Source organism: Pagrus major, chromosome 1, assembly GCF_040436345.1.
Source record: "Pagrus major chromosome 1, Pma_NU_1.0".
NCBI lineage: Eukaryota > Metazoa > Chordata > Actinopteri > Spariformes > Sparidae > Pagrus > Pagrus major.
The window spans coordinates 8547788-8553405 of NC_133215.1; positions in this window are offsets into that span (position 1 = coordinate 8547788).

Genomic DNA, 5618 nt, shown 5'->3' on the forward strand with positions numbered 1-5618 from the left:
GGAGTGAATTTTTTGTTTTTCCATGACAAATTTTTTTTCACAACAATTTTTTTCATAAGAAAGTTTATTTCACAAGAAAATCATTTCACAAGGAAAAAAATCACAAGAATTTTTTTTTCACAAGGAAAAAAATTGTTTCACAAAAACATTCTTTCACGAGAAACCTTTTTTCATGTTTGAAATGGAGTGATCTTTTTGTTTTTCCATGAAACATTTTTTTTCACAAGAAAATGTTTTTGCACCAGAATTTTTTTCATAAGAAAAAAAATTCACAAGGAAAAATTGTTTTCACAAGAAAACTTTTTTCACAAGAATTTTTTTTCACAAGAAAACTTTTTTTCACAAGAAAACTTTTTTTTCACAAGAAAACTTTTTTTTTCTGAAGAAAACTTTTTTTTTCACAAGAAAACTTTTTTCACAAGAAAACTCTTTTTTTCATGTTTGAAACGCAGTGAATAAAGCAAACATGTTTTTTCACTCGGTTCCATTTGTGGAAAAAATTAATCACTCTTTTTCTTTTCTTTTTGTACGTATTTTCTTTTTGTACGTAAAAACTCTTGTGAAAACAACTTTTTCCTTGGGAATTTTTTTTCTTGTGAAATAAACTTTCTTATGAAAAAAATTCTCGCGCAAAACCAAAATCGCTCCATTTCAAACTAAAAAATAATGTTTTCTCGTGAAAAAAACTGTTCTCATGGATAAAAAGTTTCTTGTGAAAAAAAAAAAATCACTCTGTCACACATGATAAAAAACATTTTTTAGATCTTAGAAAATTGATCGGCAGAAAAAAACAAAACAATTCTCACTTGCCCCTCAGGGCTTCTATATCAAACTGTGTCGGCATCACTTGATGTTGTGGTGGGTCATGGGGAAGCTAAGTGACTTTATGTAATGCTGCGTTATTCATATAAAGTTAACAGCTGCTAAATAAATATTGTGGGCTAAAAAGTACAATAGTTACAATGTAGCAGAGCATGAAGATACTCAAGTAAAGCAGACGTACCTCAAATATGTATCGGAGTAAATGTACCGAGTTATTATTTATTTCACCAGAGCATTTAAACTGAAGCATACTCTTTTGTCAATAACAGCCTCATGTTCCAACACATTTAAGGTCACCTGCTGCTATAGGAACAGGCTGGTCCACAGGTGTGTCTGTGTGCGATTGTGTGATGTGGTAGAACTGATAAAGATAGACTTGCTGTATAAACTCTGTCTTTGTAAAGATCTGTATTACAACATTTTGCATGTTTTTAGGTAAATGTGACACCTCAAAGAGAAGAGCATCAAATCCTCAAATGTGCTGGATTTTCCTGCTGTTCCACAAGTGTTAAAGTCACAATTGTCAAGCATGTCGGAGCTGATGATGAATTATATCGACAAAATCCTTCCAGAAACAACCTTTCTGTCAGGGCCTTAACTGTCAAACACAGCTGGCTTATCTGTGAAGGAATTAAACATGTTTTGGGGCATCATAAATCATTAAGAACGAATGTAACCTGGAGAAGATGACACTTGTGTCTTATTCTTTTCATTTTTTGGTACTGGTTTCATCAGATTGACAGTTGTTTGAATTGATCTCATGCACTCATGCGGATGTATAAGAAGCGTAGCAGGCATTTCAGTGGGTCTGAGTGATGTTGAATGGCCCTTTTAATGTGTGCATGTTCGCCAAGTCTTCAATCGCTGAAACATAATACAGAGTATATGAGGAGGTTGGCATAACAAAGAGGGAAGCGGTGGTGAAATACGACGGTGGTCAAACAGATTATTAGCAGCTTGTTGTGTGTGAGTGGAAGTGAAACCATGGAAAATGAAGCTTTTGATGCAGCACCTCCAGCTCACTCAGAGATGCCAATCAAACTGTGTTGTGCTGGTTGTGTAAGCAATTCCTCACTGAGTAGTTACACAAAGAGGTGAGGTGAGAAAAGATATCGGAGCCGTTTTCAATGGAGAACTGTCTAATTGTGTTATTATGGCAAATTATTTAAAACCTAACCCTCTATGTATAAACCCAGACCTAAAACCTTCTAACACATTAATATTCCTAAATTCAGTAATCACATTACAGTTAATAATCAAAACGATTATGTCACTGCTTGTGTTACATAAGTTGTTTACCTCCAGCAGCAGTGAAGGACTTTTTTGCTTTCCCTGAGGAGAATACAGCTTCCTTCGACTCTGACACTGAAGTCACAAGCAGAGGTCAGAGATGGAGGATCTGAACCGTTTCCCTATAATAAAGACCGTATCCGTTTAAATTCAACACCTGTGCCTGTGGAGATACTCTGGACTAGTTAAGGATAAAGTCATAGTGTGGTGAGTGGGCGACTCGAGTGAGTTTGTTTGTGTTTGGCGTGTTAAATGCAGTTCATATCCCATTAAACATGTTTTATTCCTTTTGAAATCTGTCGTCATCTCATGGTGTGAGCAAGGCCAGTGTCTTTATTTTGTTTTATTTATTACCTCTGCCGAGGAGGCCGAGGAGGAGGCCGACAGTTTTTGACGGGTTAATATTTCCGTTATTGTCTCCAGGAATAATGCATGGATCTTGATGAAAGGTGTATTTTGGTAGCTGCTATCTATGAGTGAGAACAAAATGGGCCTCAGGGGGAATCCATTCCCCTTGTTAACCTGCCATCCCTCTCCATCCTCCCAGAGATCACTAATACTGTAGGTGGGCCATGTTCCAGGTCTGAACCCAGACACCCTCCTATCTGCAAACAGATCTATAACTGACAAATTATTGAGAATTATTACATTTTGACAGAGTGTTTCTGTTTTAACCTGTGCAGCTTTTCTAGCCTTTACAGCACTAGCTGCCCTGGAAACTCACAGGCAAATCGCATGCAATGTAAATCACTCACGTAACGCTACTCAGCCAGTCAATTCTGGATATTGTGGAGGAATAAATCGCCTGCTGGTTCAAAGAATCAAATGTTAACCACTGGTAGGAAACAGGATTTTTCAACTATACTCTCTAGTATCAAATTCATGTGCTTTTTAGATCCAACCATCCACTTCCTCCCAAAAGTGCTTTCAGACTGTCAAAAGCGCTAAAAATGATTTTTTTTTCATTTCAAAGAGATACAGTTTTAGTACAGCGGGGGTCTTATTTATTTATTCATCCATTTTATATTTTATTTAAATGTGACAAAAGTGTGACATCAAAGAAAATGACAAGAAAAACACAAGACTAAAAATAAATAGATAAGTAAGAGGGAGAAAAGAAACATGTTGATATCAAGAGAAAACATTTGTTGTTGACGTGTAAAGCTGGGTTGTATGTCTCTGTACATCTGTATGCATATGAGGCGTGTTGATATGCATGGAGCTGTGAGGAGGGCAGTGTATGACAATGACAGTATCAGAGCTGAGCTGTGCTGCGGTACATAATGACAGAGGAAGAGCAGCGTCAGGAGAAATCTGAATCACAATCGGCTTTATTGGCAAAGTGTGTGTACATACAAGGAATTTACATTCCTCTCAGTGTACTTACACAGACGTAGACATACAGCTGGGAACAAAGACGACAACGACCGAATGAATAAGTTGAAGAATGGTCACAACTGCTCTGTAAAAACCAAGACAAAGAGCTGAAAGAGCCAGACACAACTGTGATAATTACCTTTGGCTTCATCACTACCTGTAGCACATTTCACATACACACAGTCATGTGATCCATTGTTACCATAAAGCATATTGAGTATAGCAGCTTTAAACCTTTGCAGCAACGATCAATCTTGTGGATGTAACACTTAAACCCCACGTCCAGGATTGTGTTTTGTATTCTCAACAGTACCTGTAGCATCCTGCCTACACCCATGAAGCCCCTTGTGATTTACTAAACACAGCTTTTTTTAACAGTCTGAACACAGCCTTGGAGGTTTTGCTGCAGTAGAACAACATCATGCTACCTCCTCCCTTGCTACCGAGGGAGGTCAGTCATTGTCCACATGGCTGCGCGCCAGGAAAACATAAACAGGTCATTTTGAGCAACCGGTACTGGCTGTTTTCATTTGAGGACAGTGTCCTGTCCATGCAGGGTGTGATACACACAAAATAATTGAGCTCCTGTTTATTTTAAATGCACAGGAATATACTAGAATCTTTCGTTTCAATTGCAAAACCTGCCACTCTCCATTTCTCTTTGACTCCCCTTCCTCCTCTGTAGCTGCATGTGTTTGTGCGAGCGAGTTTCTGTGTGTTTACTGGATCTAAAAACACATTTATCACATTGTGCTAGCTGTAGTTTGCTGCCTCCGTTTCCCTTTTCAACTCATGTGTGAATGAGTTGTTGTGTGCGTGTGTTCTGGTCGGGGGGGCTGTGCCGGAGTTTGCTTGTGCGAAGGCATTTTGTCTTAACTCGGAGTCATGTTTTATGTATGTAATGCATGGAAGCATCGCTGCCATAATGCATGTCTTAGCAAATCAACAAGCTATGCATTAAAACTGTGTGTGTGTGTGTTTACATGTGTGTGCTGGCGTGGCCCATTCAGTGAAGCCGTGTCCTGAGGTCAACAGATTTTATGAGGCTTAGACAAAAGGTTTACTGAGTCTCATCAGATCTGGTACACACACACATGCCCGCACACACACACGCACACACACACACACACACACACACACACACGCACACAACCTCTCAGTGTCGGGTCATTCCAATCACCACTTGATTCACAGTTGCTAAGAAATGACCTTGGCGAGGTTTCCATTGGCTTGTATGGACTTGGATGGAGCTCCGGCGTGATGAGGTGCTGACCTCCGCTCCCGCCTGGTCGGTAGCTGTTTTGTCTCTCATGTCACATAGCAGCTTTCACACACACTCACAATACAAGCTAGGAGGCGGATACACGGTTTCCTCTCGTTTCTATACACTGGAAATAATGAGGCTGCTGGTTCCCATGATGCCTGACTGGCCGGGTCTCCCTCCACTCAGGGCCAATCAAGTGGCGGGCAACCGCTCATTACAGCCTAAGCAGGCATGCACACATTGATGTACACAGACACACACACACACACACACACACATACACACTGAGTCTGACTTCACCTAATGCTGATTTAGCAGCACATACCATCTGTCTGGAATGATTAACCTTTCCATCAATCACTGGTCCCTCCATTATCCAGACACACGTTTACAAAGCAGGCACACGCCGAGCCCCACGTGATCTGAGTGAGAGAAACACAGTCATACAAACATGGAATAAGAAAATCCTATTATGTCTTTGCTATAATACCCTTTGCGCAGTGGACAAAAAACCCACTAACACCCACTAACATATGGCATTTGTCTTTAATGTGAATGGGTCCACCGGCATTTACTCCTGCGTGAAATGACTCTGCAGTAGTCACGGGTGTTTATCGGCTCCAGCTCTGATCTTCTCCCATGCAAACACAATTTTCAGCCCTTCAGGCTCGATGTTACGACGTGTGTTTAAGGTAGAGACTTTTCCATTCATCTCTGTTCAGGCAGCACTCGAACATCATTCAGTTGAGTCGGCAAGAGAGAATGAAGTCAAAGATATTCAAAAATTAATCACCATAACATTGTCAGTGGCTTCAGTCAGTCAGTCCTTGTCAGGTGCCTGATAGGTACTCTCCACAGAGATGAG